Raw genomic sequence first — 13,233 nt, forward strand, 5'->3', positions numbered from 1 at the left:
CTTGTTCTACTCCTAAAACTAAAGTCCTTGTCCTTTGTCAGTTGTATTGAACCTCTTATGTGACACTACGTTCTCTTTGTTGCTTGTATCTGATAATCCTCACTTCTTATCCCACTTTCCCTTTTTATTGTCATTACCATTCCACTCCTATTTAGATTCATACATATATTTTGATTTCTCATAACCACACTTCAAATTTTTTATGGCTTCCTCCATTGATCTAGGCTCATCAATATCAATCTTGTCCTTGAATGTTATCGACAACCCAATGATGAACCTTTGAATCTTAGGTTTCTCCTCCTTAAGAAAAGGTATATACCTCAATAAATCCAAGAACCTGCTAGTATACTCATCGTTATTAATAGATCTTGTAACAGCTCTGGTGAAAACTCAATGTAATAAAAGTAAATAAAGGAAAAATAATAACCACGGTTGATGGGACACTTATTCCAAGTTGAATGTTGGGCAAAATCTTAATGATGGGGATCACTTGCGATTATTTATGGCTAAGGAAATTGGCAAAGGCAATGGCTAAGGCTTTGGAAAGGAAAAATGCCATTTTTGGCACATTTAATTATGAAAATAATGGAAATTGGGAGAAAAGGGAGATGAAAGGTCACGGGTTGCATGTGAGGAGAAAATTGAAGGAAAATAATGGAAAATGAAGAAAATAGAGGCCTCATTCATAAAAAGGCTTCTAAGGATCAGTTGGTAACCTTTTGTCAGTTCAGTTTTAGAACTTTGTCATTATTGTCTCTCTCTCATACTCTTGGAGACTTAGAATTTTCTTGGAGCACTCTTGATGGGTGTGGTATACATGGATTCTTGGATCAAGAAGGTAAAGGAAGAGTAGGAAAGAACAAGAGGGCATCGGGATCAATAGTTACATCATATTTTCTTGCAGGTACCGAGTTGCTATGTTTCCTTCACTAGTTCTTGTATGCATCGCATATAAATGTGGATTTTTGGTTGTGATTTATCATTAGCATGGAGGATGACCGGGATTGACAGTGGACTCCCTATAATTTTCATTTCATGGATAGCCATGGTGATTGTGGATTTACTTTCATTGTTTGTTTTCGGTTGGTTCTTATGTTTCCTTAGCTTGGGCTGAGTTACTAGTCCTAGAAGCCTTGGCTGGAAAAATTCTCTAGAATCCCTAAGTGGGTTGAGTTACTAGTATCAGAAACCTTGGTTGGACAAATGCTCTGGAAGCCCTGGAAGGCTTGGATGGAGACCAATTTGATGATGGTTTTGTGATATCCGATAGTGAGGTGGAATCACTATTTGATGGGTTGAGGTGGATGGCCTCTAGAAGCCCTGGATGGTTTTGATTGATGTGTTCTATGAGATCCCACATTCATGCTTATAATATGGCACAAGGGTTTATGGATGAAGAGAGGTTTTGCTTAGCCATTCTAGGATTGGGTGGAACATGGAAGTCCCATCCCGAGTTTAGATTTTGTATCATTAATGAAAGGTTATTTCTCCTTTTATTTCTATGAGTATTATGATGGATTATATGTGTTATATATGACTATGATTTCATTGATATTTGTGTCCCTGTTATGTTGGTTATGTATGTGTTTTATAATAGAATCCATGTGTGGCTCTCATCATGTTTTTACTTGTAATTGAATTATTAATGTATCTATGACCTAATGGATGGAATGGCAGTTGGTTTGTTGAGGCATCATGATTCTTAGCGATTCTCAGCTAGGTATGAGACCCCTATGATCAGAACTCTTATTTACACATGTAGATTACATATTCGCGATATGTTTGATGAAATGCATGTCATGGTTAGTAGGGGTCAAGTGAAGGTCTTGAACAAGTGTTTTCTTTAGTATTGTCATTTCCATGTTATTTTACTGATATGAAGAGATGGCTCAATTCTTGGCAGTGACCTAGGCTCTGGGCCTGAAAAAGTGGCGCAAATCCCGAAGTTGTTGGCATATCATTGACAAATTTAGTCTCTGGTCGCTAGCAAGTAATTCTGTGAGAGTGAATTTCGATTTCTTGACATTGTCATGCCTACAACATGAGAGCGACCAAGGCTTAAGTTGTCCAAACTTTCAGTGGGACCCAAGGGCAAGATGTCTAGAGTATTGGATTGGTTCCTAAGAGTCCTATATTTGATATTGAATGTTTGTATGGTGTGTTTCCACCGGTTGCACTTCCTTAATGTGACTTAGGAGGTCGAGTCATATCATAGTGGCCTCTCGTTGCATGTTTACCTCATCTGGCCAATTGCTTGGGTAGATGTGGGAAGAGGGTGTTACAGATTGGTATTAGAGCATGGCTCACCCCTCAAACTCAATGGGCTATGTGTTGGTCATGCATGCATGTTAATTTCATGTGTTTCTCTCACACTTGAATTCGATGCGCTTGTTGCATTTGCATGATTTTGTTCATGGTTGAAGTGATCTCGTCATTTGAAACTTGATTTTTTGTTGTGGAATGCATCATCATGAGTATATGACTAGTTACATGTCGATTTATGTCACTTACATGTATCATTGTAGTATGATTGGTTACATTCTTTTATGTTTGGTTACATTATTATATGCCCGGTTACATGTATCATTCTTGTAGGTTTGATTTCAAGTATCGTGCACCCATGCTTGATCAGACGTGTTTAGGAATATGTGTGGATGGTTATGCATAACTTATTCATGTTCATGTTTGTCTACGGTCAAGTGTATAGTGACTCAATGATGATGGTTTTCATGCATGAGGTTGTGGTGTGTGTTGTTATTGAGATCATGCATTGATGACTAGACCCTAGCTAGAATGATGGTTGGATGGTCATGCGCTTATGTGTTAGGTTCCTATAATACTAGTGATTCCCCCATTACTATTCTCATTGTATCCCTTATTGTTATTGTTGTGCCCCTATTGTCTCCATATTGTTATTATTGTGCCCCATATAATCCCTCTATTATTATTTTTGTGCCTTTATATTATTATTGTTAGGTTGGCTTGGTTATATTATGACCCCTTAGACTCCTATATATAGAAAGGAGGATTTCTCATTTGAATCATCCAAGAATTGTTCATTTGTGTAATGTAGAGGAGGTTTCCCCCTGGAAGACGCTGAATTCTAAGACGCTGATCTATCTTTTCTATCTTTTTGTGGGCTGGTTCCATAACATTTGGTATCAAAGATTTGGATTCTAGGGTTTCATTGCTCCAAACAAGTCATTGTGGAATTTTCACTATAAATTTTTTCTGCAGTGTTTCAAAAGCTAAAAATAAAAAACCCCATTTGAGACTAAATCTTGTTGAACCTTAAGTCTGAATTTCAGATTTTGTCTCGCTATATTTTCAGAGATAAGATCTGAGGAGTTTAGGGTTTTTTGCAAGCTCTAGAATCTCATCTAAAATAGGTTATCGTGGAATGCTCACTATAACTCTTTCGATACAAAGTTTCAGAAGCTAAAAAAAATCCCATTTGTGAAGAAATCAATCTAAACATTGGCTTCGAATTTTAGATCCTGTCTCGCTATATTTGTGGAGATATAATCTGAGGAAGTTAGGGTTTTTGTAAAATCCCAAATTACATTCCAAATAGGTCACCTTGGAAAAATCATCATAACTTTCGCTCTCAGCATCAGATTGAATTTTCGTCAGAAGTTACAGAAAGAGGATGGATTTTAGTTTGTTTGGGTACCATTTTTAGAACTTAAGGTTGAAACAGTGACCCGCGGCACATTGTACAAGTTCGCTCTACTGAACAAGTCTTACTCAGGTCATCGTGGGAGATTTGGCATATTTTTCATTGGAGAATCCAATATTGATTAGATTTGTGAGGTTAGAAAGATTACTCAGAGGGTAATTGCAAGAAGAAATTTCAGACCTGGGAGATCCAAAATTATATAGATACATCAGATTCAATATCGAGCTCCTACAAAGTGAAAAAATGTGTGTAGTTTTTTTAAAATTTTTGCATAAACTTGGTTTGAAAAACTATTTTGAAGCAATTCAAAAGGCATAATGAAGCATTATTATCAGTAATTGATGCCCTGAAGAAAGAAAATGGAAACACCTAGTAAGCAACCTAAAAGCTCTAGCATGACTCATGAAGAAGAGGAAGAAATGCAACATGATATATCAAAATTATGAGACCGAGTGCAACAAATTTCACTCGCACAAAAAGTAATAGAAGATAAGATGGATGGTTTAAAGAAAGATGTAGAATCTAAGATGGATGGTTTAAAGAAAGGCATGGAAGCTAAGATGGATGGCATGGAAGCTAAGATGGATGATTTAAAGAAAGGCATGGAAGATTCGCAGACAAATTTTAAGACAGAATTGACAAAGTTTCTACGTGAAATGCTTACTAATGGCGAAAGGGTAGTAAAGGAAACTCATGATGAGAAAAAAAATAAATGTTAATCATGATTTCATAGACTCTAACATTGGATGAAGAGCCATCATTTTCCAAAGATCGATATGAGGAAGTTTGATGGCAAGGATCCCGGAACATGGATACTACAGATGGAGCAATTTTTCGATCTCCATAATGTGCAAAACACACAAAAGTTATGCATTGCAACTTTATATTTGGAACCAAATCAGTTTGTATGATATCAATGGCTTTGCTCTTGTAAACAAATTGTCACTTAGGCTATTTTTACAAATGAAATGATAGCACATTATGAGGATACAAAAGAAAACACTTTTTTTAGCCAATTGATAAATCTCAAACAAAAGGGTTCAATGATGGATCACATTGACAACTTCCAAAAATTGAATATAAGGGTAAAAGATATTCTAGAGGATCATAGGATTGATGTGTTCATAGGGACTTTAAAAGATAACATCCAACATGAGGTTGGCCTTTGGAAACCAGATTCAATGGAGAAGGCATTCAAGTTGGCAAGAAAAATGGAAAGCAAAATTATGGCAACAAGGAAGCCTACCACTCACAATCATAAATATGGAAGTGTTACTGCCCCTAGCCATCCACAACCTACAAGGTTGACACCAAAACAATTAGAAGAAAGAAAAGAAAAAGGGCTTTGTTACAGTTGTGATAGCAAATACACTAAAGGTCATAAGTGTGTCGAGAAGAAATTATTTTACATATATTGTGAAGAGGAGGAAGAAAATGAACAAGAAACATCAAAAGAAGAGGATATACACTAGGAACAAACCCTATAAAAAGAAGAAATGAATCCGACCATATCTTGTAATGCATTGGCTGGAATTACCACTCCTCAAACTATCAAGATAGAAGGGCATATCAAGAAGAAAAAGGTAATAGTGTTTATTGATTCGAGAAGTACCCATAATTTTGTTCATTGTAAGATAGCCAAGGAATTGAATTGCTTCCTATATCCAACACCAAAGTGTCAAGTGATGGTTGTAAGTGGAGGAACTATAAATTTCTCAGGAAAGTGCCATAATATAAGGTTATCCATGGGAGAATATGTATTTAATAGCCGAATGCTTTCCATTCCAATGGGTGGTGTTGATATTGTACTAGGAGTCTAATGTCTACAATCCTTGGGTACAATAGCTTTTAATTTTCAAGAACTTTTCATGAAATTCTCTTCAGAAGGAAAGGAAGTTGAATTAAGGTGTATCGTAGGGAAACCGAGAAAGATAATCAGCTCTAACGAAATGAAAAAGCTTCTAAAGAAAGAACAACGAGGCATAATTGCACAATTATGTTCACTAGAGGTTTCCACATCAAAATCATCCATTTCTCCAGATCTCCAAAAAGTCTTGGACAATCATTCCAAGGTATTTGTGACTCCCAAAGGCCTCCAACCTATTCGTGATCATGATCATACTATTAATCTAATTCTAGGAAGTGTTCCTCCAAACATCAGGCCTTACAGATATCCCTATGTCCAAAATAGTGAAATTGAATGTATGGTTGCAGAAATGCTAGAGGCTAGTATAATTCAACCTAGTCAAAGTTCTTTCTCTGCTCCAGTAGTATTGGTTCACAATAAGGATGGATCATGACACATGTGTCCAGATTATAGGGAGCGCAACAAGCTCACTATTAAAGATAAATTTCCCATTCCTGTCATGGATCCATTTACTTCACCAAGTTGGATCTTCATTCAGGATATCATCAAATCAGAATGAAGACTGAAGACATTCCAAAAACAACATTTAGAACTCATGAGGGTCATTATGGATTTTTGGTCATACCTTTTTGCCTTACTAACGCACCTTCTACATTTAAAGGTTTGATGAATTCCATTTTAAAACCATTCCTTAGAAATTTGTGTTAGTATTTTTTGATGATATACTAATATACAACAAGTCTTGGAAGGATCATGTCCAACATGTTGACATGGTGTTCAGACTATTGGAGGAGAAACAATTATATGCAAAAAATCTCCAAATATTTCTTTGGAGTACAAGAACTAGAATATATGGGTCATATTGTATCTCATGAAGGTGTTAAGGTAGACCCTAGAAAAATTAAAACCATTAAGGAATGGAAAATCCCCACATCCATAAAGCATCTATGAGGATTTCTCGAGTTGACAGGGTATTATCGCAAGTTTGTTAAGAATCATGGGAGAATAGCAACACCTCTAACAACATTATTGAATAAAGATGGAATTTCATGGACTCCATAAGGAACAAAGGCCTTTGAACATCTTAAAGAGGCAATGTGCCAAGCACTAGTCTTAGCTACACCAGACTTCACAAAAACCTTTATTGTGGAATGTGATGCCTCAGGAAATGGAATTGGTACCGTTTTAATGCAAGAAGAAAGACCCATTGCTTTCAAAATTCATCCAATCAAAGGAATGTATTTACACAAAGCTATTTATGAGAAGGAAATGTTGGCAATCCTACATGGACTTAAGAAATGGTGACCCTACCTAATGGGAAGACACTTCAAGGCAAAAACAGATCATGATAGTCTTAAGTACTTTTTAGAACAAATATTATCTTCAGAAGAGCAGCAAAAATGGGTCACAAAGATGTTGGGTTATGAATTTGAAATCATCTACAAAAATGGGGAGAAAAATGTTGTGGCAGATGCACTCTCAAGAAAGGATGAGGATGTGGAAGCATTTCTTTGCGCCATTTCTATTATCCAACCAGATTGGATAAATGAAGCGAGGGATGAATGGAAGAATGACGAGGAAGTGTGGGCACTCATTCAAAAGATACAATAAGATCCCAGTACATCTAATACATTTAGCTGGAAAAATGATTCGTTATGGTACAAGGATCGGTTATACCTATGTAAGAATTCCCAACTCAAACAAAATATTCCTAGGGAATTGCACACCTCTCCTGTAGGAGGGCACTCAGGATTTCTAAAAACCTACCACAGGGCTAAGAAGGATTTTTTTGGGATGTACTTAAATCGGATATTCAAAAGTTTGTGGCAGAATGTTTGGTTTGCCAACAAAATAAAGTTGAAACAATTAAGACCCCGGGACTATTACAACCGTTACCCATTCCAAGCCAACGTTGGGAGGAGGTTTCAATGGATTTTATCACAGGTTTACCCAAGTCCGAAGGAAAGAGTGTTATCATGGTGGTAGTTGACAGACTTACCAAGTATGCACACTTTTGTGCATTATCTCATCCATTTAAAGCGAGTGCAATTTCTACTACATTTATGGAAACAATTCAAAAGCTACATGGAAACCCAAAGATTATTGTAAGTGACAGAGATCCCATTTTCACTGGAAATTTTTGGACAAAATTATTTTCTTGTCTTGGTACTCAGTTAGCTCATAGCTCATCTTATCATCCTCAATCTAATGAGAAAACTGAGATAGTAAACAAATGTTTGGAAGGATATCTTCCTTGCTTTGTATCTGATAAACAGACACAATGGATCAAATGGTTGCCTTTGGCTGAATGTTGGTATAACACTTCCCTCCATACTGCAACAAAAATGACCCCGTTAATGGCACTTTATGTATATCATCCACCATCCATCACATCATATTTAAGAGAAAATTCTAAGGTTCAAGCAGTGGAAGATCACATAAAGTGTTAGCAACAAGTTCTCCAACTCTTAAAGGATAACCTCACCTTGGCACACAATAGAATGAAACAACAAGTAGATCAACATCACGATGAAAGAAGTTTTGATGTAGGTGATTGGGTATTCCTATGGCTACAACCATATAAACAAATGTCCCTCAAGCAAGCTAAGAAGGATAATAAATAATCACTAAATTATTATGGTCCGTACAAGGTGTTGCAAAAGATAGGAACTATGGCATACAAATTAGAGCTTCCTGCAGCTTCCCAAGTGCACCCAGTGTTCCATGTTTCATGCTTAAAGAAGGTTATAGGTGACAAGCTTCCAGTTCAAACAATATTGCTAGAACTTGATGAGGAAGGAAAAATCATATTGTAACCTGAAGCAATCAAAGAAACAAGAACTCGACAGCTACGAAATCGATCAATTTCAGAGTATCTCATCAAGTGGAAGAACTTACCCATTGAAGATTCCACATGGGAGGATGATAATTTTATAGAGAAGCATCTAGAACTACTCAAGCATTGAGGATAACACATTTTTGAAGGAGAGGGGCATGTTAGGTCCCTATAATACTAGTGATTCCCCCATTACTATTGTCATTGTATCCCTTATTGTTATTGTTGTGCCCCTATTGTCCCCATATTGTTATTATTGTGCCCCATAGAATCCCTCTATTGTTATTTTTGTGCCTTTATACTATTATTTTTAGGTTGGCTTGGTTATATTGTGACCCCTTAGACTCCTATATATAGAAAGGATGTTTTGTCATTTGAATCATCCAAGAATTGCTCATTTTCATAATGTAAAGGAGGTTTCCCCTCGAAGAGGCTGAATTCTAAGGCGTTGATCTATCTTTTCTATCTCTTTGTAAGCTAGTTTCATAACATTATGTTTTATGTTTCTATATGTTGTCATGATTATGTTATACATGTATCACGTTGATTTGTTGATCTTGTAGACTTACAATTAACAAGACTTTTAACCATGGATATTACCAATCATAGCATGGGTCATCAATACCACATGCCCAAAATCCATTCACATTTCACAATCAAAATATTTTTTAAATAACTTTTTCTAATTTAATTCTATTACAGTTTTGGGCCAATAGACACTCTCCACCCCAATATGGAAGAGTTGTTGTAATATCTAGTTATATTATGTTATCTAAACATTTTGACCAGGTCAAATTACGTAAAAATAAGAAATAAAATTATTAATTAAACCATTTTGACTCAGTAAAATTATATAAAAATAAAAATTAAACTAAAAAAATAAAATTTATAAATAAACCAACCTAGATCCATCTGAACAACAAATATATAAAGCTCTGACAGGGATCAAATCTATCAAGGTGCAAACCTTTCTTCAATTTTTGCACTCAGAAAAGAGGTTTTCACCTTGAGAGATTTGATTTGTAACATGTACATCCCTTCTAATACTACTCATATGGAGAAATTAAAACTTAGTAAAATAAAACAATTTATTTATTCCTTATTTATCGCTTTATTGCTTAATCAACCATAAATGTTTATAAATTGAATTCCACCATGATAAACATCAATAGGAGTCTAGTATTTAAGTTATCTGTAAAGTTTCCAAAAATATGCAATTGATTAAATTTTCCTCACTAATTTTTAGGTTTTCATATGCCTCACACCTAACAAATCTACAGGTCTAAGGTTTGTGCATATTTAATGGTTGGTATTCACATGTTTTACCTATAATGTGTATATGTTATAATTGTTTTGGCAACAAATATTAATCCAGCCCATAGCGACACATGATGTCGATCTATAGATCATTGACATGCTGTGAGGAGTACTTACTATATTAATGACGATCCATCTCAATCTCGTTGCTAGGGTTGTTTGCCCTAACATGGGCCATATATCTCGAATGAGTGAATCTAACGGTGGAGGTTGCTCTAGGATGGTTGAGGCAACTAACTGCCTCCCTAGCCCAGACCGAAATTCCCCATTCTCATCAAAACCGCTCGGAGCTCTACAACCTATCTCCTGTAGGGTTTTGATAATGCTTGAGAATTGTTCGCCACAGGTACAAAATTTTTCTCTCTAAGTTTTTCTAAGCCATGACCATCAACACCATAACTTGTTTAGCAGGTTTTTTTCTTATATCCCTTGCTCACCATACATTGGTGATTGCAGGCTCAGCGCCCAACATCCATGACAGATTGTTCACTAGAGTCTTGGATGGTCATGCAACACAAGTACTGACAACAGAGTTCTTCGATTATCCTTATTGAAGATTTCAATGATTTTTACCAGCGTCCTTGCCTATTCTCCTATAGGTTTTTCCTACGCCACTACACCAAGGCCAACTACCCTTGATAGGTGAGAACCAGCACTAGTTCATTGTTGTGTTTTACATTCTTCCTTATTACTAGGTTTAAAGCTAAGACTTCAATCAACTTGCACCTTTATTTATTTGTAGGTAAATGGTTACGAGTTCCAATTGTTGTTGGCTATCAAGGAATTTTCATAGCGATCACATTAGCTCCCCCGCTCTTTATTGTACCATGTTATCCTACATGGCAATGTTAACTTACCCAAATCTTCTCCCTCATTGGCTTGTATAAAGCTCACGGCTAGGGTTTCATTGTTTGTTTTATGAACCCATCCAATTTACGAACAAAGTTTTGATTAGCTAGCCCTAGGGTTTGATAGTGATATAGCTTGTTTGGTTTGAGTTAGAAGTTAGGGTCTATCACAATAATAAGATTGTCAAATGTGTTTCTATTATATCTAGTTCTATAAATTATGAGGCCTCATTTTTTTCTATAATTACCCAACAATATTTTATGTACAAAGATCCTTTTGTTACATTTTCCTTGGGCAGTAACATGATCTAGGAGAAGATATCGTTCTCACTATTTACAGTGGTTTGATTTTTCTTAAAAAGGTTAATTATGCAACAATAACATGTAATGCATGAATGATAATTTCCTCTCTGCAAGATATGGCAAGGGAATATGAATTCTTGTATGGAACTATCTAAAAGTTCTGCTTTGTTGTTTCTTTTTCGTTGTGCAGTTGTGATAAATTTTCTTCCCTTTTATGTCCTACAGGTTCTTGAAATAAGCTAGTTTCTTGACATCTTGACACCCAAATTATTCTATTAAAAGTTCCATTAGTTTTTAATATATTCTGTTAACAAATTAATGTAACTTTAAAAAGAACAATCATCGTCTGATTACTAATGTCCAACTCTTCTGCATCAGAAGAGAAAGATGGTATATTTTTCTATTACGATATTTCTCTTTGTGCGTTCAAGTGAATATACACATTTATTGTCTTGTTGGTAATTAATTTCCAGCGATTTAATGAAGTTCATTTGCTTACTGCCTTGAATTGAAAGTTGCATGTTTTAAATGGTTACAACTATTTGTAGGAGTGTATCAAATGGTTATAGGTTGAATATTTCAAGACTTTTATATGGTACTGTCTACAGTTTCAGTTCATCGATTTGTATATCTTGATTGTTTACCCTTTTAAAAGTCTCGGCACTGTTCCTAGCAGCTAGTGAACTATCTAGCTTCATGAGCTAACCTGATTCCCTAATCAAAGTCATAATTTACAGAAACTTGGTCACCTAGTCACCACTCTAGGTTACCCAGTGCTTCAACTATACATATTATTTTCCCTTTTGATGTTTAATTCTGGAAAATTACTTTCTCAATTGTTTCTTTGCCCTCTTATTACTTACTTCTATATGGTGACCACCTAACCTTGACTGTAATTCCAGACAAGACATTCTACATATATTTAATCATTTTCTTTTTCTATAACTATCTTAATCACATATTTCTTTTTTGAAAACATTATGTACAAATAATCAATCAGTTGTCTGGAACATTTTTCCTAAAAACCATTCTTTCATTAGTTCTTTACTGAATGTTGACAAATAAAAAATTCCAAGAGAGTCTACCAAACCTTTTCCATATCCATAATTATTTAGTCAGAAACCTCCTCTTACACAAACATATAAAAATAAATAGTAGGGAAATTTCAATACTTATCTGCATCCTGATAATCTGTTCTGGAAAACTTGTTCAGGAAGACCACTCCTCCCTATCAATGAGAATGACTATTACATCTATTTCTCCCCCCTAGCTCTCCCAATTTCCAGAGATTTTGTTCGACTGAGAGTCCTTTTGGTAAATTAATTTGCATCAGAGCTTCACTTAGCGTAGCAAGAACTTACAATATTCTATTCGACTTAGATCCTTCCACTTGTCCTAACCAGCTCAGGAATTCACTCTTAGGGCAACGTCGTGCCTCCAATGAGTATCCTCCTCTAAACTCCTTTCAGCCAAAAAGACCAAGAGAAACATCCTTCTCTCCGAGATTTTCCTTTAAATCTATAAGTGATAGGAGAATAACTGCCCTTCCCAACTGTCTGGAAATTGGGAAATCTTGTGGGTCTTCTTGTGAGTTTTCCTTTCCAGATTAAAACATTAATCATAAAAATAATAACAAACTTCTTTTAAGATTGTATCAAAATTTCATTGGGTTCTTAACCAACCTAAAAATTTACCAAATTCAAAGTAAAGTAATTAACAATAATTCTAACTATTTTTTTTCAAAAGCAACTTGGGGTGTTACATCTCCCCCCCTTTACGCATAACACCATCCTCGGTGTTGACCTAGTCTTGAAGAAAACAAGGATAAGATTGTTGTACAAAGCTTTCATATTCCCAAGTAGCTTCCTCTGAGCTAAACTGCTTCAACTACACTTTAACTTGGGTGATAGCTCACCTCCATAGCATTATTTCTCTTAGAAACTCTTCATGTGGCTCGACCTGTAACATCAATTATGTATGTCAAATTGTGCGGTACTAGGTCAAGGAAAGAAATATATATATATATATATATATATATATATATATATATATATATATATATATATATCTGTGTGTGTGTGTGTGTTGTTAATACCCCCTTTACCTACACATCTTGCCAATTAATGATGTGTCTCGTGTCATATACATATTTTTTAACAATGAGACATGAAATACATTATGGACTCATATGTGACTAGGTCATGCAAGTTGATAAGCTACTGGACCAATTCTTTCCAAAATTTTAAAGGGTCCACGATAGCGAGGAGCTAACTTCGTACAACCCCCCATCTTAAGGAACTCTTTTTGGGCTTCACTCTCACATATACATGATCACCAGCATGAAATTCTCTATATGTTCTTTTTTTATCAGCATAAGCTTTTT

This window comes from Pinus tabuliformis, chromosome 2_1 (genome assembly GCF_031772625.1).
Source record: "Pinus tabuliformis cultivar Carrire ecotype Pingquan chromosome 2_1, CPIR1, whole genome shotgun sequence".
In the NCBI taxonomy this organism is placed as follows: domain Eukaryota; kingdom Viridiplantae; phylum Streptophyta; class Pinopsida; order Pinales; family Pinaceae; genus Pinus; species Pinus tabuliformis.